The sequence below is a fragment of the Heptranchias perlo genome, unplaced genomic scaffold (genome assembly GCF_035084215.1).
Source record: "Heptranchias perlo isolate sHepPer1 unplaced genomic scaffold, sHepPer1.hap1 HAP1_SCAFFOLD_56, whole genome shotgun sequence".
NCBI classification, from domain to species: domain Eukaryota; kingdom Metazoa; phylum Chordata; class Chondrichthyes; order Hexanchiformes; family Hexanchidae; genus Heptranchias; species Heptranchias perlo.
The window spans coordinates 5,593,336-5,620,090 of NW_027139581.1; the positions used below are offsets into that span (position 1 = coordinate 5,593,336).

Sequence of the window (26,755 nt, forward strand, 5' to 3'; positions counted from 1 at the left end):
TAGTCAACATGGTTTTATGAATGGGAAATCATGTCTGAAAATTTTATTGGAGTTCTTTGAGGAAGTAACGATCAGGGTGGATAAAGGGGAACCAATGGATGCAGTATATTTGGATTTCCAAAAGGCATTCGAAAAGGTGCCACATAAAAGGTGATATCCCTGCTGCTTGGTATACTCCACGCTTGCACACACCCGTGCCTTCTGCCGCTTCCTGCCACTGCTTCTGACCTTTACCTCGCAGAGAATAACAGGCACAAGATAAGAGTTCATAGATTGGGGATTTGCTAACTAACAGAAAACAAAGAGTCGGGATTAAAGGGTCATTTTCAAAATGGCAATCGTTAACTGATGGGTGCCGCAGGGATCAGTGTTGGGGCCTCAACTATTTACAACATATATCAATGACTTGCATGAAGGCACAGAGTGTATTGTTGCCAAATTTGCTGATGATACGAAAATAGGTGGAAAAGCAAGTTGCGAGGGTGACACAAAGTATCTACAAAGGGATATTGACAGGTTAAGCGATTGGGCATAAATTTGGCAGATGGAATATAAGGTGGGAAAATGTGAAGTCATCCACTTTGGCAGGAAAAATAAAAAAGCTAAATATTATTTCAACGGAGAAATACTACAAAATGCTGCAGTACAGAGGGATCTGGGTGTCATCGTACATGAAACAAAAAAGTCACCATACAGGTGCAGCAAGTAATCCAGAAGGCAAACGGAATATTGGACGATTGAGAGAAAGACAGAGAAACGGACACTCACACAGAAAAGCTGAGAAAAAATGAGACACACACACATTACACCCAGAGGCATGGTCGTTCTTGGTGCCCGTCTGTTGCCGCGCGATGGATCGTTGCAATTTTAAGTGAGCAGCATTTAGCTGAGCTCTCGCAGTCGTGGCCGAGTTGTTTCGGGCCATGGATAAAAAATTCAATGGGGTCTCCCCGTGCAGGTTCAGAGCTTTGTTTTCAGACCCTTCACGTCTGCGTTTCAACCGACACGTGTGTGTCCGTCTGTCAGTGTGTGCACCTGTCTGTGTGAGTATCTATCTGTGTATCAGTGTCTGCTGAGTCAGTGTCTGTCCCTGTGTGTCTCACTTATTCAACGCTTTTCAGAGTGTCTCTCTGTCACTCTTTCCCCCGCTCCCCACATCATTTCATTCTGGACTTTGACTAACAAAGAGATGGAATATGTGAAAGACAAGCCTTCTTTCAACACATTGTGAGCTGGTTGCCAAGACTGATGCCCACTGAGCGACGGCTGATAACTATACCAGTCATGCGGCTCTGCGTCAATTGTTTGTCCGATTACGCTGGTGTGAAGCGCCTTGGGGCGTTTTGCTGCGTTAAAGACTCGATATCAATGCAAATTTTTGTTGTGGGCAATTGTGATTGCATCAAACTGAGAGAGTTGAGGGGAGAGCTGCAGCGCCGCCACTGGAGGCGATTGGCATTGCAGGCATCTCCTGTTTTGTGAGTTTCACCGGCCTCCCTCTTCTCAGACCCCTTGATAACCTTGTCCGGTTCCCGATTTTGGAACCTCTGCTCTGCTCAGCTCTCTGGTGGGGTGGGGCTTGAACCCACAATCTTCAGACTCAAAGGCCAGAGTGGAGCAGAGAAGAGAGATCTGAGATTCGCTGGAATATCAGTGCAATTAATTTCGGGAAGGTGGGAACATTTTATCAATAGATTTTCTGCATCCAATATTGCAGATAAATGGCCGGAAACATAAAAGTGAGACTTTTAATGCCACAATTGAACCTCGGTCTCCCGCGTGCTCCCACTAACGGAGAACTGATGCACGAAGTGAATGTCCTTTCACCACAGGTGGTCTGAGACATGTTTTATGTTCCAGTGAATCTTTTTAAACTATTTATTCGATGATAGTTTGTTTAACTTTCCACGGGTCTCTGTTGAAAGAGGTCTTACATTTCACAATTCCATCACTTTGTTGGTCAAGGGACAGAGCAAAATGATGTGGGGAGCAGGGGACAAAATGACAGGGAGAAAGAAAGACTGCGAGACACTCAGAAACGCGTGAAAGTGACACTCAGGCACGTTGCACACAAACTTTCCACGGGCCTCTGTTGAAAGAAAACTTACCGTTCACATTTCCATCTCTTTGTTAGTCAAGGTCCAGAATAAAGTGATGTGTGGAGCGCGGGAAAGAGTGACAGAGAGCGAGAAAGGCAGAGAAATGGAGTCCCACTCAGAAAAGCTTAGTAAAAGTGAGACAAACATACACATTACACACACAGGCCTAGTGAACCTTGGTGCCCGTGTGTTGCAGAGCGATGGGTCGTTGCCATTTTAAGTGAGCAGGTTTTAGTTGACGTTAAGTCGTTGTGCTGAAGGCAATGGACCAGAAATCTATTGGGGCCTCGCCGCAAGTTCGAAACCTGCCGACAACGGTTCACAGCTTTCTTTTCAAACCTTCCATATCTACGTTTCAACCTACACGTGTGTGTCTGTCTGTCAGTGTGTGTAACTGGACGTGTGATTATCTATCTGTGTATCAGTGTCGGTTTGTACATGGCTGCGTGTGTGTAATGTGTCTGTGCGTGTGTGTCTCACAGCTGAGTGCAGTGGATACAACAAAAGCTACCGGCCCGGACAACATCCCGGCTGTAGTGCTGAAGACTTGTGCACCAGAACTAGCGGCGCCTCCAGCCAAACTGTTCCAGTCCAGGTACAACACTGGCATCTACCCGACAATGTGGAAAATTGCCCAGGTATGTCCTGTCCATAAAAAGCCGGACACAACCAATCCGGCCAATTACCGCCCCATCAGTCTACTCTCAATCATCAACAAAGTGATGGAAGGTGTCGTCGACAGTGCTATCAAGCGGCACCTGCTCACCAATGCTCAGTTTGGGTTACGCCAGGACCACTCGGTTCCAGACCTCATTACAGCCTTTGTCCAAACGTGGACAAAAGAGCTGAAGTCCAGAGATGGGGTGAGAGTGACTGCCCTTGACATCAAGGCAGCATTTGACCGAGTGTGGCACCAAGGAGCCCTCGTAAAATTGAAGTCAAAGGGAATCAGGGTGAAAACTCTCCAGTGGCTGAAGACATACCGAGCATAAAGGAAGATGGTCAGTGGTTGTCAAAGGCCAATCATCTCAGCCCCAGGACACTGCTGCAGAAGTTACTCAGGTACATCCACCACCCTAAACATTCACTCCCTCCACCACCGGCGCACAGTGGCGACAGTGTGTATCATCTACAGGATGCACTGCAGCAACTCGCCAAGGCATCTTCGACAGCACCTCTCAAACCCGCGATCTCTACCACCTTGACGGACAAGGACAGCAGGCACATGGGAACAACACCACCTGCACGTTCCCCTCCAAGTCACACACCATCCCGACTTGGAAATATATCGCCGTTCCTTCATCGTAGCTGGGTCAAAATCCTGGAACTCCCTTCCTAACAGCACTGTGGGAGAACCTTCACCACACGGACCACAACGGTTCAAGAAGGCGGCTCAACACCACCTTCTCAAGGGCAATTACGGATGGGCAATAAATGCTGGTCTTTCCAGCGACGCCCAGATCCCATGAACGAATAAAATAAAACAACTCGACTCTGCCTTCATTTCTTGCTCATTATTATGATTCTGTCATCGAGGTGACGCAGGGAGCAAGATTTAAAATCGCTGGAACATCAGTGAAATTATATTGTGGAAAGTGGGATAGTCCGAGTTAGTTTATCAGTGTTTTTTCACACATACAATGTTGAAGATAAATTGCAAGGGAAATGAAAGTGAAGCTTTTAAAGGCAATATTTCGTCGGGGAATTAAACCCCGGCCTCTCGCATAACACGCGGGGATATTCACCACTGTCCGAACGAGGAACTGGCGTGGGCTAATTAAGGACACTCACCACAGATGGCGTCAGACACGCTTCAGGTTTCAGTGAATCTATTTTAACCATTTATTTGATGACAATTTGCTTAACTTTCCACGGGCCACTGTTGAAAGAAGACTTACCTTTCACATTTCCACCTCTTTGTTCTTCAATGTTCAGAATAAAGTGATGTGGGGAGCGCGGGAGAGAGTGACAGAGAGAGAAAGGCAGAGGAACGGAGACTCACTCAGAAAAGCTTCGAAAAAGTGAGACACACAAATACAGGTACATTACACACACAGGCATCCTGATTCTTAATGCTCGTCTGTTCCAGAGCGATGGATCTTTGTAATTTTATGGTGAGTAGCTTTTCGATCAGGTCAAGTTGTCGACCCGAAATCCATTGGATTCTCCCCGCGTATGTTCGAATCCTGCCGACTACGGTTCAGAGATTTATTTTCAAACCTTTCATCTCTCCGTTTCAATCTGCACGAGTGTGTCTGTCTGTCAGTGTGGGTGTCTGCTTGTGTGTGTCTCACTTTTACAACGCTTTTCAGTGTGTTTCTCTTTCTTTCTTTCTTTCTCTCTGTCTCTCTTTCCCCCGCTCCCCACATCATTTCATCTTGACTGACAAAGAGATGGAAATGTGAAAGACAAGTCTTCTTTCAGCAGATTGTGTGCTGGCTGCCGATAGTGCTGCCCACTGAGCGACTGCTGACACCTCGACCAGTTCTGCGGTTTGAAGCCCACTCCTGGTAGCTTTTTAATTTACACTTTCATACTGTTCAGTGACACACTTTTTACATCTGAATTATGTACCTGGGACTTTCTCATTACTATTAATGGGACCTTGCTGTGCGCAAATTTGGAAACCTGGACGGTAATCCTTCCTCCCTCAACTAACACCACCAAAAAGCAGATAAACTGGCCATCCATTTCATTGTTGTATGTGGGATCTTTCTGCTAAACCTCCTCTGCGCCCTGATCATGGCCTGTCTCACTCTCCGTCTCTCTTCCTGTGTCTCGCTCTGTTTCTCTTTCTTTCTGCATGTCTCTCTTTGTCTTTCTTTCTCTCTTTCTCTCTCTCTTTCTCTGTTTAGAGCTGCTGAATTAGCCCGGATCTGCTCACAGCTCTGCGTATTCATTACTCGAACATTATTGTGGTTCTGACATCGGGGTGAAGGGTGCGCCTGTCTGTCAGTGCGCGTACCTGTTTGTGTATCAGTGTCTATGTGTTTACGCGGCTGTATATATGTGTGTGTAATGTGTCTCACTTCTTCAACGTTTTTCAGAGCGTCTCTCTGTATTTTAATGGCAGTAAGAGTTGAGCCTCCCCGGTTTCCCGCGCGACAGACTATACTAACGAGGAACTGCCGTGAGTCGGTCAATGACAATCACCACAGGTGGCGTTAGATGCGTTTCAAGTTTCACTAATTCTATTTTAAACATTTAGTTCATTACAATTTGTTTAACTTAGTGGTGCTACCGAGCCACTCTTGGTGATGGACATTGAAGTTCCCCACCCAGAGTGCCCCTGCTCCCGTCAGTGTTTCCTCCAAGTGGTGCTCAACATGGAGGAGGACTGATTCATCAGCTGAGGGAGGGCGGTAGGTGGAAATCAGCGGGAGGTTTCCTTGCCCATGTTTGACCTGATGCCATGAGATTTCATGGGGTCCGGAGTCAATGTTGAGGACCCCCAGCGTCACTCCCTCCTGACTGCATATACTGCCACCTCCGGTGGGTCTGTTCTGACGGTGGGAGTGGACATACCTCGGGATGGTGATGGACGAGTCTGGGACGTTGGCTGAAAGTTATGATTCTGTGAGAATGGCAATGTTAGGCTATTGCTTGGGACAGCTCTCCCAATTTTGGCACAAGTCCCCAGATGTTTGTGAGGAGGACTTTGCAGGGTCGACTGGGCTTGGTTTGCTTTTGTTGTGTCCGGTGCCTCGTGGTCCGTGTTAGTCTTTCACGGTATTTTCCACATCAAATATTAGAGAAAAATTGCAAGAGAAATGAAATTGAAACTTTTGAAGACAGCGAAAGCGCAACCTTCTCGTTGGAGAATTGAACCTGATCACCCGCGTGATCACCAGTTTACTAACGAGGAACTGGTGTGAGTTTGTAAAGGACACTCAACACAGATGGCGTTAGACACGCTTCAAATTTCAGTGAATCTTTTTTAACCATTTATTTGATGACCTTTCATCTCTGCATTTCAATCTACACGTGTGTGTCTGTCTCTCAGTGTGTGTACCTGTGTGTGTGTGTAACTGTCTGTCTATCAGTGTCTGCGTGTGTACATGGCTGTGTATCTTTGTGTCTAAAATGAAAATGCTGGAATCCATTATTAAGGAAATTATCCTTCCTCCCTCAACTAACAAAACCAAAACGCAGATTAACCGGCCATCCATTTCATTGTTGTATGTGGGATCTTTCTGGTAAACCTCCACTTGGAGATAAATTGCAAGAGGAATGAAAGTGAAGCTTTTAAAGGCAATAAATCTCTAACTTCCCGGTCGTGAAATTGAACCCTGGTTTCCACGGGCCACTGTTGAAAGAAGACTGACCTTTCACATTTCCATCTCTCTGTTAGACAAGATCCAGAATAAAGTGATGAGGGGAGAGCGGGAGAGAGCGAAAGAGAGAGAAAGACAGAGAAACAGAGACTCACTCAGAAATCTTCGAAAAAGTGAGAAACACACACACACACACTTGGACACATTACACACGCAGGCATAATCGTTAAACCTCTCTCTCTCCCTCCCTCTATGTTTCAATGTGTATCTCATGATCAGTCTATGCCTCTCTCTCTCTCTCTTTCTGATTCTCTCTCTCTCTCTCTCTCAGTCTCTGTTTCTCTGCCTGTCTGTCTGTTTGTCTCTCCCCCTCCCTCTCTATAATACCCGCAGATCTCAGAATTACAGCGTCAAAGAAGGAAACAGATCGGAACACATTTGTCCCCAAACAGTCTCCACTCAATAATATTCTGAAAGTGACAATCACTCGTTTCATTCATTTTCTGTTCTATTTTCCTCTGTCGTTTTTGAAGAAGAAGCGAGGCAAAGCAGAAAAAATTGCAGTTGGCCTCTTAAAAATGCTTCCTCCCCGTCCGGGAATTGAATCCCTGGCTAATGGGGATATCTCACCATGATGGAGAATATCCAATTGGAAATGAATTTTCTGAAGCCTTCCGAAACCGTCCCCGAGTCTCGCCATCTCAGGGAGGAGGTCAAACTTGCTGGAAAAACTTTGACCATTTAACGATTCTACCGGATCCGTTTTCCTGGGAGTCGGTTTTGAAACAGGACACAGGCTCAATGTGTTCCAATATGTTTCCTTCTTTGACCCTGTGATTCACAAATCTGCGAGTATTGGACAGATGGAGGGAGAGAGACTGACACAGACTCAGACAGACCGAGAGAGTCTCTTTCTGTCCCAGTGTCTCTCTCTCTTTCTGAGTGTCTCTCTTTATCACGCTTTTCCTCGCACCCCACATCACTTTATTCTGGATCTTAACGAACAGAGAGATGGAAATGTGAACGGTGAGTCTTCTTTCAACAGTGGCCCGTGGAAAGTTGAAGAAACTGTCATCAAATAGGTCATTTCATTAAAAGTTGAATGTGGAAACAAGTACGGACGGAAATCGAACCCGCGCTTCTCTGTTTAATGAAACTGACGCTTTTCCACTTGGCCACCGCACCCCACGAGCAAACAACGGATGATAATCTTCTTCATCGGGTGAAGTCAGATCAACAGCTTTTAGCAACTGATTGCGACAATCGACTGATTGAGGAGCATTGGATTTCGACTATTCCGCCTGAACTAATAATTTCATGACAGTTCATTTAACGGACCATTGTGGAAAGATTCACAGACAGAGAGATAGAAAGAGACAGAGAGAGAAAACGAGATGGAGAGATGGAGACATGGGGGGAGAGAGAGAGAGACCTTAATAGAGAGTATAAAAATCGTTGGAGTATCAGTGAGATTAAATTTTGGAAAGTGGGATGGTCCGAGTTAATCTTTCAATGTTTTTTCCACATCAAATATTAGAAATAAATTCCTTTCTGTATGTCTCTTTCTCTCTGTTCAGAGCGGCTGAATTAGCCCGCGTCTGCAAACAGCTCGATTCTGCGTATTCATAACTTGCACGTTATTAGTGTTCTGAAATCGAGGTGAAGAGTGAGGCAGAGAGCAGGTTTTAAAATCGCTGGAATATCAGTGAAATTAAATTGTGGAAAGTGGGATGGTCCGAGTTCGACTTACAGTGTATTTTCCACATGAAATAGTGGAGATCAATGAAAGTGAAGCTTTTAAAGGCAGAAACACCGGGACTTCGACATTGGAGAATTGAACCCTGATCAACCGCGTGAAAGATGGGGATAACGAGGGAGAGAGATGGAGACATGGGGGAGACATGGGCACAACACGAACGAGGAACTGGCTTGAGCAGTTGATAGACACTTCCCACAGATGGCGTTCGACACGCTTCAAATTTCAATGAATCCATTCCAACCATTTATTTGATGACAAAAAAAGCGTAGAAGAAGTGACACTCAAGCACATTACACACAGAACAAGATTGTGGAAGGACCAGGATGGTCGCGTGGTTCAGGGTTTCGATTTAAAATTCAATGGGTTTTTACCCGCGTGGGTTCGAGCCCCATTTCTGTGAGATGATATTTCCGTTAGATTTTGATACTGATCATTGAATCTCTTTTGCCATTTGCATCACAAAATCATGGAAAGGTGACAGCACGGAAGGAGGCCTTTTGGCCCATCGTGTCCGTGCCGGCTCCATGCAAGACCAATCCAGCTGGTCCCACTACCCCGCCCTATCCCCCTCGCACTGCAATTTTTTTCCTTTCAATATTATCCCGTTCCGTTTTGAAAGCCATCATTGAATCTGACTCCATCAGCCACTCGGGGTGCTGAATTAGCCCGGGTCTGTTCACAACGCGACTCTGCCTTTCATTTCTTGCTCATTATTGTGGTTCTGACATCGAGGTGACGCGGAGAGTGAGATTTAAAATCGCTGAAATATCAGTGAAATTATATTGTGGAAAGTGGGATTGTCTGAGTTATTTTATGTGTGTTTTTTTACACGTCCAATGTTGGAGATAAATGAAAACTTTAAAGGTAGAAGAAGTTCATCGTCCAGGTGTATTTGAAGCCAGGTCGACCAGGGATACCCACCACTGTACAAACGAGTGACTGGCATGAACATCCGACGCCCTGAGCGACGGTTGATACCGATACCAGTTCTGTGGCTCTGTGTTGCAGAGCGCTGGATTATTGCGATTTTAAGTGAGCACCATTAAATTTTAAACAAGTAGTCGTGGCCGAGTGGTTAAGGCGATGGACTAGAAATCCATTGGGGTCTCCCCGCGCAGGTTCGAATCCTGCCGACTACGGTTTAGATTTTTCTTTTCACAGCTTTTATCTCTGCGTTTCAACCAATGCGAGTGTGTGTAAAATGAAAATGCTCGAATCCATTATTAAGAAGTATTGGCAGGACATTCGCGGACTCAAAATACAATCTAAAATAGTCAACATGGTTTTATGAATGGGAAATCGTGTCTGACAATTTTATTTGAGTTCTTTGAGGAAGTAACGAGCAGGGTGGATGAAGGGGAACCAATGGATGCAGTATATTTGAATTTCGAAACCTGGACGATAATCAACACCACCAAAAAGCCGATGAACTGACCATCCATTTCATTGCTGTTTGTGAGATCTTTCTGGTGAACCTCCTCTCCGCCCTTTCCGATGCCTTTCTCTCTCTGTCTCTCCCTGTCCCTCACCACGACACTAACGAGGAACTGGCACAGGACGGAAAATGAAGCTTTTAAAGGCAGCAAAATTTCCACCACCGGTCGGGAAATTGAACCGCGGGTCCAACGAATAACAGGCAAGGATGCTCACCACTATCCGAACGAGGAGCTGGTGTCGTCTGGTGATGGACACGCACCATAGATGGCATTCGACAGCCTTCAAATTTCAGTGAATATATTTCAAACATTTATTTGATGATAATTAGCTTAATTTCCTCCTTCAACTCACACCACCAAAATGCAAATTAACTGGCCATTCATTTCACTGTTGTATGCGGGATCTTTCTGATAAACCTCCTCTGCGCCCTGATCAGGGCCTCTCTCAGGCTCCGTCTCTCTTCCTGTGTCTCGCTCTCTGTTTCCCTTTCTTTCTATTTCTCTCTCTATCTCTCTGTTTCGGGTTGCTGAATTAGCCCGGGTCTCCTCACAGCTCGATTCGGCGTATTCATTACTTGCAAATTATTGGGGTTCTGACAACGAGTTGAAGGGCAAGGCAGAGAGCAGGTTTTAAAATCGCTGGAATATCAGTGAAATTAAATTGTGGAAAGTGGGATGGTCCGAGTTCGACATTCAGTGTATTTTCCACATCAAATAGTGGAGATAAATTGCAAGATCAATGAAAGTGAAGCTTTTAAAGGCAGCAGCACTGGAACCTCGACACAGGAGAATTTAACCTGGATCAACCGCTTGACAGACGGGGATACTCAGCACTGCACTAACGAGGAACTGGCGTGAGCGGGTGATGGACACTCCCCACAAATGGCGTGAGACACGCTTCAAACTTCAGTGAATCTTTTCCCACCATTTATTCAATGACAAAGAAAAGCGTAGAAGAAGTGACAGTCAGGTACATTACACATAGAACAAACGTGCGAGTGCACCAGGATGGCCGAGTGGTTAAGGCGTTGGACTTAAGATCCAATGGGCTTATACCCGCGTGGGTTCGAACCCCACTCCTGGTATGTATTACTCAGTTGAATTTTGATACTGCTCATTGACCCTCCTTTTCCATTTGCATCACGGAATCACAGAAAGTTCACACCACGGAAGGAGGCCTTTCCGCCCATCGAGTCCGTGCCGGCTCGATGCAAGACCAATCCAGCTGGTCCCACTCGCCAGCCCTATCCCCGTAGCGCTGCAATTTTTTCCTTTTAAGTACTTATCCTGTTCCGTTTTGAAAGCCATGATTGAATCTGCCCCCATCCCCCCGTCGGGGTGCTGAATTAGCCCGGGTCTGTTCACAACGCGACTCTGCCTTTCATTTCTTGCTCATTATGGTGGTTCTGACATCGAGGTGACGCGGAGAGTGAGATTTAAAATCGCAGAAATATCAGTGAAATTATTCTGTGGAAAGTGGGATTGTCTGAGTTATTTTATGTGTGTTTTTTCACACGTCCAATGTTGGAGAAAAATGAAAACTTTAAAGGTAGAAGAAGTTCATCGTCCAGGTGTATTTGAAGCCAGGTCGACCGTGTAATAGGCAGGGATACCCACCACTATGCAAACGAGTAACTGGCATGGACATCCGACGCCCTGAGCGACGGTTGATACCGATACCAGTTCTGTGGCTCTGTGCAGCAGAGCGCTGGATTATTGCGATTTTAAGTGAGCAGCATTAGGTTTTAAACCAGTAGTCGTGGCCGAGTGGTTAAGGCGATGGACGAGAAATCCAATGGGGTTTCCCCGCGCAGGTTCGAATCCTGCCGACTACGGTTTAGATTTTTCTTTTCATTGCTTTTATCTCTGCTCTTCAACCAATGCGAGTGCGTGTAAAATGAAAATGCGAGAATTCATTATTAAGAAGTAGTGGCAGGACATTCGCGGACTCACAATACAATCTAAAATAGTCAACATGGTTTTATGAATGGGAAATCGTGTCGGACAATTTTATTAGAGTTCTTTGAGGAAGTAACGAGCAGGGTGGATGAAGGGGAACCAATGGATGCAGTATATTTGGATTTCCAAAAGGCATTCGATGAGATGCCACATAAAAGGTGATATCCCTGCTGCTTGTTATTCTCCACGCTTGCACCCACCCGTGCCTTCTGCCGCTTCCTGCCACGCTGCAGCCACTGCTTCTGGCCTTTACCTCGCAGAGAATAACAGGCACAAGATAAGAGCTCATAGATTGAGGATTGGCTAACAGAAAACAAAGAGTCGGGATAAAAGCGTCATTTTCAAAATGACAATCTGTAACTAGTGGGGTCCCACACGGATCAGAGCTGGGGCCTCAACTATTTACAATATATTTCAATGACTTGGATGAAGGGACAGAGTGTATTGTGGCCAAATTTGCTGATGATACGAAAATAAGTGGAAAAACAAGTTGTGAGGGTGACACAAAGTATCTGCACAGGGATATTGACAGGTTAAGCGAATGGGCAAAAATTTGGCAGATGGAATATAACGTGGGGAAATGTAAATTCATCCACTTTGGAGGAAAAATAAAAAAGCAACATATTATTTGAACAGAGAAATACTACAAAATGCTGCGGCACAGAGGGATCTGGGTGTCCTCGTACACGAAACACAAAACGTCAACACACAGGTGCAGCAGGTAATCCAGAAGACAAACTGAACGTTGAACTATTGTGAGAAAGACAGAGAAACGGACACTCTCACTGAAAAGCTTAGAAAAAGTGAGACACACACACATTACACACAGAGGCATGGTCGTTCTTTGTGCCCGTCTGTTGCAGAGCGATGGATCGTGGCAATTTTAAGTGGGCAGCATTTCGCTAAACTCAAGCAGTCGTGGCGGGGGTTGTTTCAAGCGATGGATAAAAAATTCACTGGGGTCTCCCCGGGCAGGTTGGAGTCTTGCCGACTATGGTTCAGAACTTTCTTTTCAAGCCATTCACGTCTGCGTTTCAACCGACACGTGTGTGTCTGTGTGTTAGTGTGTGTAACTGTATGTGTGATTATCTATCTGTGTATCAGTGTCTGTTTGTACATGGCTGCGTGTGTGTAATGTGTCTGTGCGAGTGTGTATCACAGCTGAGTGCAGTGGATACAACAAACGCTATGGGCCCCGACAACATCCCGGCTCTCGTGCTGAAGACTTGTGCTTCAGAACTAGCGGCGCCTCCAGCCAAACTGTTTCAGTCCAGGTACAACATTGGCATCTACCCGACAATGTGGAAAGTTGCCCAGGTGTGTCCTGTCCATAAAAAGCAGGACACAACCAATCTGGCCAATTACCGCCCCATCAGTCTACTCTCAATCATCAACAAAGTGATGGAAGGTGTCGTCGACAGTGCTATCAAGCGGCACCTGCTCACCAATGCTCAGTTTGGGTGACGCCAGGACCACTCGGCTCCAGACCTCATGACAGCCTTTGGCCAAACATGGACAAAAGAGCTGAATTCCAGAGGTTGGGTGAGAGTGACTGCCCTTGACATCAAGGCAGCATTTGACCGAGTGTAGCACCAAGGAGCCCTCGTAAAATTGAAGTCAATGGGAATCATGGTGAAAATTCTCCAGTGGCTGAAGACATACCGAGCACAAAGGAAGATGGTTAGTGGTTGCCAAAGGCCAATCATCGCAGCCCCAGGACACTGCTGCAGAAGTTCCTCAGGTCCATCCACCACCCTAAACATTCACTCCCTCCACCACCGGCGCACAGTGGCTGCAGTGTGTATCATCTACAGGATGCACTGCAGCAACTCGCCAAGGCATCTTCGACAGCACCTCCCAAACCCGCGACCTCTACCACCCGAAAGACAAGGGCAGCAGGCGCATGGGAACAACACCACCTGCACGTTCCCCTCCAAGTCACACACCATCCCGACTTGGAAATATATCGCCGTTCCTTCATCGTAGCTGGGTCAAAATCCTGTAACTCCCTTCCGCAGAGTACTGTGGGAGAACCTTCACCACACGGACTGCAGCGGTTCAAGAAGGCGGCTCACCAACACCTTCTCAAGGGCAATTAAGTATGGGCAATAAATGCTGGTCTCTCCAGCGACGCCCACATCCCATGAACGAATAAAATAAAACAACGCGACTGTTTATTTCATTTCTTGCTCATTATTGTGGTTCTGTTATCAAGGTGACGCAGAGAGGAAGGTTTCAAATCGCTGGAATGTCAGTGAAATTACATTGTGGAAAGTGGGATCGTCCGAGTCACTTTCTCAGTGTTTTTTCACGCATCCAATGTTTGAGATAAATTGCAAGAGAAATGAACGTGAAACTTTTAAAGGCAGCGAAAGTGCAACCTCCCCGTTGGAGAATTGAACCCCCGATCACTTGCGTGATAAGCGGTGATACTCACCAGTACACTAACGAAGAACTGGTGTGGGTCAGTAAAGGACACTCACCACAGATGGCGTTAAACATGCTTCAAATTTCAGTGAATCTATTCTAACCATTTATTTGATGACCTTTCATCTCTGCGGTTCAATCTACACGTGTGTCTGTCTGTCAGTGAGTGTACCTGTGTGTGTGTGTGTGTGTGTTAGTATCTGTCTATGTATCAGTGTCTGCGTGTGTACATGGCTGTGCATGTGTGTGTCTAAAATGAAAATGCTAGAATCCATTATTAAGGAAATTATCCTTCCTCCCTCAACTAACAAAACCAAAACGCAGATTGACTGGCCATCCATTTCATTGTTGCATGTGGGATCTTTCTGGTAAACCTCCACTTGGAGATATATTGCAAGAGGAATGAAAGTGAAGCTTTTAAAGGCAATAAAAATGTAACCTCCCGGTGGGGAAATTGAACCCTGGTTTCCACGGGCCACTGTTGAAAGAAGACTGACCTTTCACATTTCCATCTCTCTGTTCGTCAAGGTCCAGAATAACGTGATGTGGGGAGAGCGGGAGGGAGTGACAGAGCGAGAAAGACAGAGAAAGAGAGAACCACTCAGAGAAGCTTAGAAAAAGTGAGACACACACACACACACACACATTTCGACACATTACACACGCAGGCATATATAGATATATATATATACACATACACACAGGCACATTACACACGCAGGCATACACACATACACAAACATTTTTATACTCGAATTTTTGGAGCAAAACCAGACGAAAGTTCAAGTTTATTGGAAAGCTTTGCGCACAAGGGGAGAGTGGGAAACTTCCTCAAGCTCGCACCTCACTCTCAAAGGAACATCAGCACTAAACATACACACAGGCACATTACACACACCGGCATTTATATATACACATACACTCAGGCACATTACACAAAGAGGCATAATCGTTAAATCTCTCTCTCTCTCTCTCCCTCTAAGTTTCAATGTGTGTCTCACGATCAGTCTTTGTGTGTGTCTCTCTCTCTGTCTCTGTCTCTCTGTCGCTCTCTCTCTGTCTCTTTGTCTCTCCCCTCCCTCTCTCTAATACCCGCAGATCTGAGAATCACAGGGTCAAAGAAGGAAACAGATCGGAACACATTTGTGCTCTGCAACAGGCGGGCCCCAAGAATTCAGTCCCCAAACAGTCTCCGCTCAATAATATTCTGAAAGTGACAATCACCTGTTTCATTCTTTTTCTGTTCTATTTTTCTCTGTCGTTTTTGAAGAAGAAGCGAGGCAAAGAAGTAAAATTTGTAATTGGCGTCTTAAGAATGCTTCCTCCCCGTCGGGGAGCTGAATCCCTGGCTGAGGGGGGATATCTCACCACGATGGAGAATATCCAATTGGAAATGATTTTTCCGAAGCCTTTTAATCGCCCCACGTCCCCGTGTCTCGCCATCTCAGGGAAGAGGTCAAAGTCGCCATAAAAACTTTGACCATTTAACGATTCTACCGGAGCCGTTTTCCTGGGAGTCGGTTTTGAAACAGGACACAGGCTCAGTGTGTTCCAATCTGTTTCCTTCTTTGACCCTGTGATTCTCAAATCTGCGGGTATTGGACAGATGGAGGGAGAGAGACTGACACAGACTCAGACAGACCGAGAGAGTCTCTTTCTGTCCCAGTGTCTCTCTCTCTTTCTGAGTGTCTCTCTTTATCACTCTTTTCCTCGCACCCCACATCACTTTATTCTGAATCTCAACCAACAGAGAGATGGAAATGTGAAAGGTGAGTCTTCTTTCAACAGTGGCCCGTGGAAAGTTAAACAAACTGTCATTTCATTAAAATTTGAAACCTGAAGCAGGTGCGGACGGGGATCGAACCCGCGCTCTTCGGTTTACGAGACCGACGCCTTTCCACTTGGCCACCGCACCCAATGATCCACACTCGGATGATAATGTTCTTCAGCTGGTGAAGTCAGATCAATAGGTTTCTGCAACTGATTGCGACAATCGACTGATTGAGGAAAAATGGATTTCGACTGTTGCGCCTGAACGAATAATTTCATGACAGTTTATTTCACGGGCTATTGTGGAAAGAGTCACAGAGAGAGAGAGAGACACAGATAGAGAGAGAGAGATGTACAGATGGAGAGATCGACACAGATGGAGACAAGGGGGCGGGGCGGGGCGGAGCCGGGGGGGGGTGGTCGGTCGGGTGCAGAGAGAGACCTGAATGGAGTTTAAAATCGCTGGAATATCAGTGAAATTAAATTGTGCAAAGTGGGATGATCCGGGTTAGTCTTTCAATGTATTTTCCACATCAAATATTGGAGATAAATTGCAAGTGAAAGTTTTTCGGACGGAGGGAGGTGTACAGTTTTGTTCCCTCGGGTTCGGTACTGGGACCACTGTTTTTTTGATATATATTAATGACGCGGACTTGGGTGCACAGGGCAAAATGTTAAAAATTGCAGATGACACAAAACTTGGAAGTGTAGTGAACAGTGAGGAGGACAGTGATAGATTGCAACAAATATATATTCTTGAGGCACAAAAACCCAACAGGAAAAGTGATCCAACCGTGGCTAACAAGATAAATTAAAGATAGTATTAAATCAAAGGAAGAAGCAAATAAAGTTGCCAGAAAAAGCAGTAAACCTGAGGATTGGGAGCATTTTAGAATTCAACAAAGGAGGACCAGGATGACCGAGTGGTTCAGGCTTTGGATTTAAGATCCAGTGGATTTATCCCCGCGTGTTTCCGAACCCCACTCCTCGCAGCTGTTACTTCGGTTACATTTTGATCCTGCTCATTGTCACTCTTCTTCATTTGCATGATAGAAATGTTACCGCACGGAAGGATCGTTGCAATTTTAAGTGAACAGCATTTAACTGAAATCAAGTCGTCGTGACCGAGTGGTTTCGGCGATCGACTGAAAATCCACTCGGGTCTCCCCGCGCAGGTTTGAATCCTGCCGACTGCGGTTCAGAGCTTTCTTTCTCAAAGCTTCCAACCTGTCCGTGTGGGTGCGTGTGTCAATTCTTCAACGCTTTTCAAAGTCTCTTTCTCCACTCCCGACATCATTTCATTCTGGACCTTGACTGACGAAGAGATGAAAGAAATGACACTCCGGCACATTACACACAAATTCAAAACGCAGGATGACCGAGTGGTTAAGAGTTTAAACGTCAGATTCAATGGGTTTTACCAGCGTACTCCTGATAGTTGTTATTATGGTCTCATTTTCACTCTTTTCCCATTTCCATCACACCGTCAGAGAAAGGCTACAGCACGAAAGGAGGCCATTCGGCCCATCGAATCTATGCTTCGGCTGTGCAAGATCATTCCAGCTCGTCCCTTTTCTTGGAGCCCTGCATTTTTTTCTTATCAAGTATTTATCCAATTCCCCTTTGAAACCATGATTGAATCTGCCTCCACCACCCCCTCAGGCAGTGCATTCCAGATCACAACCACTCGCTGTGTTAAAAAGCTGTTCCTCACGTCACCTTTGGTTCTTTTGCCAATCACCTTAAAGCTATGTCCTCTAGTTCTTGACCCTTCCACCAATGGGAACAGTTTCTCTCGATCTACTCTGTCTGGACCCTTCATGATTTTGAACACCTCGATCAAATCTCCTCGCAACCGTCTCTGTTCCAAGAATCACAACCCCAGTTTCTCCAGTCTATCCACGTAACTAAAGTCCCTCATCATTGGAATCGTTCGAGTAAATCTCTTCTGCACCCTCTCGAAGACCTTCACATCTTTCCTAAAGTGCGGTGCCCAGAACTGGACAAAATATTCCAGTTGTGGTCAAACCAGTGTTTTATAAAGGTTCGTCATGACTTCCATACTTTCGTACTTGTGGCTCTGTTTATAAAGCGTTGGATCCCGTTGCTTTTTTAAACAGTTTCTCAACATACCCTGCCACCTTTAACGATTTGTGCACATAAACCCCCAGATCTCTCTGTTCCTTTATCCCTTTTAGCGTTGTGCCCTCCAGTTTACATTGCGTCTTCTCATTCTTCCCACCAAAATGTATCAATTCGCATTTTTCTGCTTTAAATTTCATCTGCCACGTGCCCGCCCAAGCCACCAGCCTGTCTGTTTCCTCTTGACGTCTATCAGTGTCCTCCTCACTGTATACGACCCTTCCAAGCTTTGGAAATTTTGGAATTGTGCCCTGAACACCCAAGTCCAAGTCATTAATATATATCAAGAAAAGCAGTGGTCCCAGCTCTGACCCTGGGGAACACCACTGTACACCTTCCTCCAGTCCGAAAAACAACCGTTTACCACTTCTCTCTGTTTCTGTTCACCTGTCATTTCTGTATCCATGTTGCTACAGCCCCCTTTATTCCATGGGCCGCAGTCTTGATGATAAGCCTACCAGGCGGAACTTTATCAAACGCCTATTGGAAGTCCATACACACCACGTCAACCACATTGTTGTCGGAAGAGATATTTCTGTGGAGACTTCGTTTTAGCAAGGAGACAATCGGCCGCCTCTGTGAGATGTCACAAGAGGAGCTTCAGCCACCTTCTATATCCTGCAGGGCCTCGTCAGTGGCATGTGGGTCATTTCAGTCAGGACCCGGTGACATGTGTAACATCACCCAGAGCCCTGTGAGAGTCTGAATTCATCAGCCCACAGATGCACCCTCACACAGAGCCCTGTGAGTGTCTGAATTCATCAGCCCACAGATATACCATCACCCAGAGCCCTGTGAGTGTCTGAATTCATCAGATCACAGAGACACCATCACCCAGAGCACTGCGAGAGTGAATTCATGAGGTCACAGACGCGATATTCCGCAGGGTTTCCCAGTTCATCAACCTTGACATGTCCCCAGATCGACAAAGGAATAGGTCTACCGTGTTCCACATGATTGCTGGATTCCGCAAATGGAGAGGTCTACCGTGTTCTACAGGATCGCTGGATTCCCCAAATGGAGAGGTCTACCGTGTTCCACAGGATCGCTGGATTCCCCAAAGGGAGAGGCCTAGCGTGTTCCCCAGGATCGCCGGATTCCGCAAATGGAGAGGTCGACCATGTTCCACAGGATCGCTGGATGCCCCAAAGGGAGAGGTCTACCGTGTTCCAAAGGATCGCTGGATTCCCCAAAGGGAGAGGTCTACCGTGTTCCAAAGGATCGCTGGATTCCGCAAAGGGAGAGATCTACCGTGTTCCAAAGGATCGCTGGATTCCCCAAAGGGAGAGGTCTACCGTGTTCCAAAGGATCGCTGGATTCCCCAAAGGGAGAGATCTACCGTGTTCCAAAGGATCGCTGGATTCCCCAAAGGGAGAGGTCTACCGTGTTCCAAAGGATCGCTGGATTCCCCAAAGGGAGAGATCTACAGTGTTCCACAGGATCGCTGGATTCCCCAGAGTTCAGGGTGCTGTCGATGGTACCCATGTGATGTGGAAGGCACCCAATGAGGCACCTTTCACTAACATCAACAGGAAGGGGTTTAATTGGTTAAATGTGAGGATCCTTTGCGATGCCGACCTGTGGATCATGAGTGTAAATACAGATCAGAAGGGAAGTGCCCATGATGCCTTCGTCCTTCGCCACTCAGACTTGCAATGATACCTTCACCGGAGAGCAGCAAGGATCTGGATGGATAACAGGTGACAAGGGCGACCCGCTGAAGCCGTGGCTGATGACACCCTACCGCAGGACCAATGGTACAGCACAGGAGAGGAACAACCGTGCCCACGTGTGCTCGCGCCAAGTCATGGAGAAGAGAATCGGGGAGCTGAAATCACGCTTTCAATACTTGGACAGGTCGGGGGATCTTTGCCGTACTCACCTGTCAAGGTGTCCAGGGTTGTGGTTGTCTGATGCGCATTGCACAACTTTACCCTGCGGGAAGGACTGACCTTTGACCAGGAAGACGAGATGCCGCTGGGAATGGACGAGATGCAGGATGACAACCCGGATGTTGCTGGGGCCTTGTTTGGTGCCCACACTCCCACCCCCGAGGAAACCGTCGCTGCAGGGGACAGGACAGCGAGAGAGCACCCAGTGGCTGATGCTTTCAGACATCGATGAAAGTGAAGAATTGTCTCTCCGCCCCCTCCCGGGAAAGCAGATAACAGGACAAGCAAGATTTAAAGTGAAACAGTGAGCTGAAATTGCAGCATCAAAACATTAGTGCAAAACTTTACATTAACATTTTGAAGTCGTTAGTTATTGCAAAACTTTATTGTGAACATTGAGGTGTGTAGTGCAAAACTTTAAACAAAAATTACGTTTACTTATTAATTTTTTTGATTGAAAGCATTTGTGATGTTAACATGGTTTATATTCAGAAAATCTTCGAACAATTACAAATGACTTCTGACTAAGATTGAAGGGCAGCAGCAGCAGCAACAAAAATTATCACACAAACAATCAGGAGCGATTCATTACATAATAAAATATCAACAAGCGAATAAAAACAAACAACCAAAACATCAACCGAACAAACAGCAATAAGATTTACAGACGCCCCCTTGCGGCATGCTCGAGGGTCGCTGTGACACTCGGAACAAGAGAAGGTGAACTCTGTGCGAAAGGAGCATCCTATTTCCTCGTGGCCCCCATCCCTCCCTGTGATCGAGCCCCTCTTTAGCCAAGGGCACGAAATCTGTGTCTTACAAAATGGCTGTAATCAGGGAGTTCGGAGCTGGAGTGCTGCTGTTCCATGGGGACATGAATAAAAGTAGCGTCAGGTGCAGGAATAGCTCCTGGCTCTTGGGCCTGTACTCTGTCTGCGGCAGGAAGTGGCACGGGGAGTGTCACGGGCTTCAGGTGCAGCACAGCCGTGCTCGCATTCAACTCCATGAAATGTACGAGAACCTGGTGAATATTTGTCAGGTGGGCAATGTTCTGTCCAGTATGGGCCAACTGGGCAATGATCTCTCCAGTATGGGCCAGCTGGGCAATGTTCTGTCCAGTATGGACCAGCTGGGCAATGTTCTGTCCAGTATGGGCCAGCTGGGCAATGTTCTGTCCAGTATGGGCCAGCTGGGCAATGTTCTGTCCAGCATCCTTGATCTCCTGTCTCATGGAGACGAAACAGTCACGGTACTTGTCGCTCTCATCAGCCGTCAATCGTCTCACTTTTTGACCGTTGATGTCCTCTCCCAATTCATCATCAACATGGTGTGGGGGAGGGGACGAGGGGGGAGGGGGATGACGTCTACTTCGCCTCACGGGGGACTGGGGCGCATCTACTCCAACTCGCATCGGTTCCTCACACCCGGACAGGTCGGACTCAGCTGGCGGCTGCCTGTGAGAGGGGGATTATTTGTGTCTCGCACAGAGCAAGAGGGGCCTGGAGTTGGAGAGGCGGTGAGGTGAGGTTCCTCAAGGTCAAGCACTCCCCCCACATCAACATCCTGAGGGTGGCAGGTGGAGTCAGGAGCTGAAACACCATCACCCTCTGCAGCACAAACAACATCACCCTCTGCAGCACAAACACCATCACCCTCTGCAGCCCAAACACCATCACCCTCTGCAGCACAAACACCATCACTCTCTGAAGCACAAACACCATCACCCTCTGCAGCCCAAACACCATCACCCTCTGCAGCACAAACACCATCACCCTCTGCAGCTCAAACACCATCACCCTCTGCAGCCCAAACACCATCACCCTCTGCAGCACAAACACCATCACCCTCTGCAGCCCAAACACCATCACTCTCTGCAGCTCAAACACCATCACTCTCTGCAGCCCAAACACCATCACCGTCTGCAGCCCAAACACCATCACTCTCTGCAGCGCAAACACCATCACTCTCTGCAGCACAAACACCATCACTCTCTGCAGCACAAACACCATCACTCTCTGCAGCCCAAACACCATCACTCTCTGCAGCGCAAACACCATCACTCTCTGCAGCACAAACACCATCACTCTCTGCAGCGCAAACACCATCACCCTCTGCAGCACAAACACCATCACCCTCTGCAGCCCAAACACCATCACTCTCTGCAGCGCAAACACCATCACTCTCTGCAGCACAAACACCATCACCCTCTGCAGCCCAAACACCATCACTCTCTGCCGCCGCCGACTCACCACCTTCTGCAGCCCGAGTGTCCTCAGACGGCTGTGAACCTGTGGGAAGGAAGAACAAAATGTTCCACTGGTGAAGCATGTTCATCGGTCACATCACAGACGCCCACACGCTGCACGAGCATGGTCAGACTCGAATCTCCTTTTCCCATCCTCCAGACAACACGCAGGTTTTAAACATGCAGCTGGCCAATAGAGGAATGTCAAACTCACCTTTCCTCGCTCCAGTGTCTGATCGGTCACCAGGCACGAAACTGGAAGTGTTGCCCTGCAGCTGAGTGGCCCTTTCTTCATGCTCGGTCATCTCCCTCATAAAGGCTGAACCGCCGCCGGTCTTCGACCTCTCACGGTTGTTAAAAGCCATTTTACTCTGCAGGATATTTCACAATAAAAATCAGATTGTGCTTGTTTGTGCGAGAGAGATAAGTTGGGGGTTTGGAGACAGGGTCTAATTCACTAATTTTAATTCAACACCTCAAATCTCTGGAGTTGGGATAAAAGATCTCTAAAAGCATTCAGTGAGGGCCGTCCACAATGGTAACTGAGTTTTACGACCAGTTGCCATTAGATTGAACCTTGACCACACCACCCAGAAACAACCTGTGTTTGTGCATTTGGAAAACTCAGCACATTTAAATCTGAAATTTTGAATTTCAAAAACTCTCTATACATCCTGACCGACTGCATTAAATCAGTGATTTTTGCTGCCCTGTTCCGCTCTCCGTGACACGGTGCTGTTCGTGCTCAGAACCTGTGCCACCTCCTTCCACACCAACACGCTAACTTTCTGTGCCGCCCGAGACTTCCGTTCCCCAGAAGCCGCCGAAGCCTCACCTCAACCTCATTGAGGAGTGTGGAGAGGTCTTCATCACAACATTTGTTTCACCTCTTCTCATTCATCTTTTGCTGTTCCATCATTTTTCCAAGTGTAAACACAGTTCAAATGCATTTTCAAAAACAGTTCATTTTACTTTACACTCCTTTTTAAAGATTGTTTATTTAAGTTTCCACTGCTTTTTAAAAATGCATTTAAATTCGGCTTTTTATAAAAAGTTTATTTTGAATTTACAATTACATGAAGAACACTAACTTTCAATGAGAAGTCTGCTCACCTCTTTGAGCAATGAAGGCTGGAGCTGTGGGCGTGTCTTCACTTCCTGACAGATTTTGTGGGCGTGTCTTCTCCTCTCACAGACATTTCCAGCCGCGGCAACCAACGCTGCTCAGAGGCTCGGGGGACAGAGCAGGATTGGATTCATGGTCCAATTCAAACAATTCGACGCCGAAGACCCGCCGGAAGGAATTTCGTTAATTTAAATCGAAGGAGCGGCGGTGAACTTTGATTCGACGCTCCGAACAATTTCTGGCAAGATCTGCCTCATGCTTCCTCACTGACCATTGTATTATCAGACTCCATGTATACTTACTGACCAGTGTATTATCAGTCCACGTGTACACTTACTGACCATTGTATTATCAGCCGCCGCGTATACTTATTGACCATTGTATTATCAGCCCCCATGTGTACTTACTGACAATTGTATTATCAGCCCCCATGTATACTTAAAAGACCATTGTATTATCAACCCCCATGTATACTTACTGACCATTGTATGATCAGCCCCCATGTGTACTTACTGACAATTGTATTATCAGCCCCCATGTATACTTAAAAGACCATTGTATTATCAGTCCACGTGTACACTTACTGACCATTGTATTATCAGCCGCCGCGTATACTTATTGAGCATTTTATTATCAGCCCCCATGTGTACTTACTGACAATTGTCTTATCAGCCCCCATGTATACTTAAAAGACCATTGTATTATCAACCCCCATGTATACTTACTGACCATTGTATGATCAGCCGCCATATATACTTACTGAGCATTTTATTATCATCCGCCATGTTTTCGTACGGACCATTCTATCATCACTCCCATGTATCCTTACTCACCATTATATTATCACTCCCATGTGCACTTAAAGACTATTGTATTATCAGCCCCAATGTATACGTACTGGCCATTGTATTGTCAGCCCCCGTGTACACTTACTGACCATTCTATTATCAGCCGCCGTGTATACCTACTGGCCATTGTATTGTCAGCACCCTTGTGTACTTATTGACCATTGCATTAATACTCCCCGTGGATAATTACTGACCATTGTATTATCGGCCCCCATGTCTACACACTGACCACGATTATCGGCCCCCATGTATCCTCAGTAACCATTGTATTATCAGGCCCCATGCATCCTTACTGACCATTGAATTATCAGGCCCCATGCATCCTTACTGACCATTTAATTATCAGGCCCCATGAATCCTTAGTAACCATTATATTTTCAGGCCACATGCATCCTTTGTAACCATTATATTATCAGCCCCCATGTATCCTTGGTAAATATTGTATTATCAGGCCCCATGTATACTTGCTGACCATTATATTATCAGCTCCCATGTATCCATACTGACCATTGTATTATCGGCCCACATGCATCCTTACTGACCATTGTATTATCAATCCCCATCTTTACTTACGGACCATTGTATTTTCAGCCCTCATGTATCCTTCGTAACCATTGTATTATCAGCCCCCATGTGTCCTGACTAACCATTGTAATATCAGACCCCATGTATAGTCACTGAGCATTTTATTATCAGCCCCCATGTATCCTTACTGACCATTATATTATCAGTCTCCATGTATCCTGACTGACCATTGTAATATCAGCCCCCATGTATACTTACTGACCATTGTGTTGTCAGGCCCCATGCATCCTTAGTAACTACCGTATTATCAGACCCCATGCATCCTTAGAAACCATTGTATTATCAGCCCCTATGTGTCCTTACTGACCATTGTAATATCAGACCCCATGTATACTTACTGACCATTATATTATCAGCCGCCATGTATCCTTACTGACCATTGTAATATCAACCCCCATGTATCCTTACTGACCATTATATGATCAGTCCCCATGTATACTTACTGACCATTATGTTATCAGCACCCATCTTTACTTACTGACCATTGTATTATCGGCCCCCGTGTATACTAACTGGCCATTGTATTTTCAGCCCCCATGTATTATCAGCCCCCATGTATACTTGCTGACCACTGTATTATCGGCCCCCATGTATACTTACTGACCACTGTATTATCAATCCCATGTATCCTGACTGACGATTGTATTATGAACCGTCATGTATTCTTACTGACCATTCCATTATCACTCGCATGTATTCGTACTGTCAATTGTAATATCTGTGTCCAATTATCTTTACTGACCATTGTATTACCACCACCATGTGTTCTTACGGAGCACTCCATTATCAGCCCCCATGTCTCCTTACTGACCATTGCATTATTTGCCTAAAATATCCTAAATGAGCAAGTAAATGTCAGATCCCATGTATTCTAACCGACTATTGAATTAAGGGCCCAATGTTTCCTTAATGATTAGTGTATTATCACCCCCGTGTATTTTTATGGATCATTGTGTTATCACCCCCGTGTATTTTTACTGATCATTGTATTATTACCACCGATGTATCCTTATTGCCATTGCATTATCACACCCCATGTATAATTACTGACCATTGTATTATCAATCCCATCTCTCCTTGCTGACCATTACATTATCAGCCCCCAAGCAACCTTACTGCCCATTGTATTATAACCCCCATGTATCATAATTGACCATTGCATCATCTGCATCCAAGTATCCTTATCGACCATTGCATTATCACATCTCAAGTATCCGTACTCACCATTGTATTATCACCCCTACACATTATTAGTGACCATTATATTATCTGCCCCATTTACAGTTACTGACCATGGCAGTATCACACCCCACGCATCCTTACTGACCATTGTCGCATAAACCCCAGGTATTCTTCCTGACTACTGTATTATCATTCCGCTGTGTTCTTACTGACCGTTACATTATCACACAAATGTGTTCTTTCTGACCATTGCATTAGCAAACCCCGTGCTTCCTCACTGATCATTGCATTATCTGCATTCAAGAATCCTTGAGGAACATTCAGTTGTCACCCACATGTATCCGTACAGGACATTGTATAATCACACCAACTGTGTTCTTACTGACCATTATATTATCAGTCCCCATGTATCTTTAATGACCATTGTATTATCAGTCCCCATGTATCCTTACTGACCATTATATTATCAGTCCCCATGTATCCTTACTGACCATTATATTATCAGTCCCAATATATCCTGACTGACCATTACTTGATCTGCTTCAATGTATCCTTGTTGTCTTTTGCACTTTTGTTTACTCCACCCCAGAAAACGTATTTGAAACATTCTGAAATTGCCGGCTGAATTCATATCACAGAAATAATCTGAACTCTGTCAGTGAAGCTGCTCTCTCTTCACTTCAGCACTGTAAGACTGCGGGATTCATATTTTCTTTTTTACGTCATTTTCTTTTAGTAATATTCAGAAGTTTCGGTAGCTTCACGTCACATCAGTAAAATGCTTGTTTATCTATAATTGTCAATATGGAGTGATGGTGTTGAGGGATTAAGCCGACCTGTTTGTTTACTGACCTTAATTAATGTCAATGTGTCGTTTAATTGTCTCACTGGAGAGTTCCCTCAGGCCATAAATAGGGACTGTTTCCAAGGTGTCACAGCAGAGTGTTTGATGCAGCTTTGCCTCCAGTACAAACAGTGATCATTGGATCTCACAGATAGTGATATCATGTT

General features: G+C 45.9%; 1 protein-coding gene and 4 non-coding genes across 5 annotated transcripts in view; 3 read left to right on the top strand and 2 right to left on the bottom strand.

The window, feature by feature from the left end:
* LOC137315776 (zinc finger protein 84-like) overlaps positions 1–26,755 on the bottom strand; it is a 142,039-nt gene that overhangs the window by 50,282 nt on the left and 65,002 nt on the right. The gene's annotated exons all lie outside the window — the stretch shown is intronic.
* On the top strand, positions 9,190–9,271 carry trnas-aga (transfer RNA serine (anticodon AGA)). Its single transcript has one exon. It is a non-coding gene; the product is annotated as a tRNA-Ser (tRNA).
* On the top strand, positions 10,571–10,653 carry trnal-uaa (transfer RNA leucine (anticodon UAA)). The gene has a single exon. It is a non-coding gene; the product is annotated as a tRNA-Leu (tRNA).
* On the top strand, positions 11,322–11,403 carry trnas-aga (transfer RNA serine (anticodon AGA)). The gene has a single exon. It is a non-coding gene; the product is annotated as a tRNA-Ser (tRNA).
* On the bottom strand, positions 15,798–15,869 carry trnat-cgu (transfer RNA threonine (anticodon CGU)). The gene has a single exon. It is a non-coding gene; the product is annotated as a tRNA-Thr (tRNA).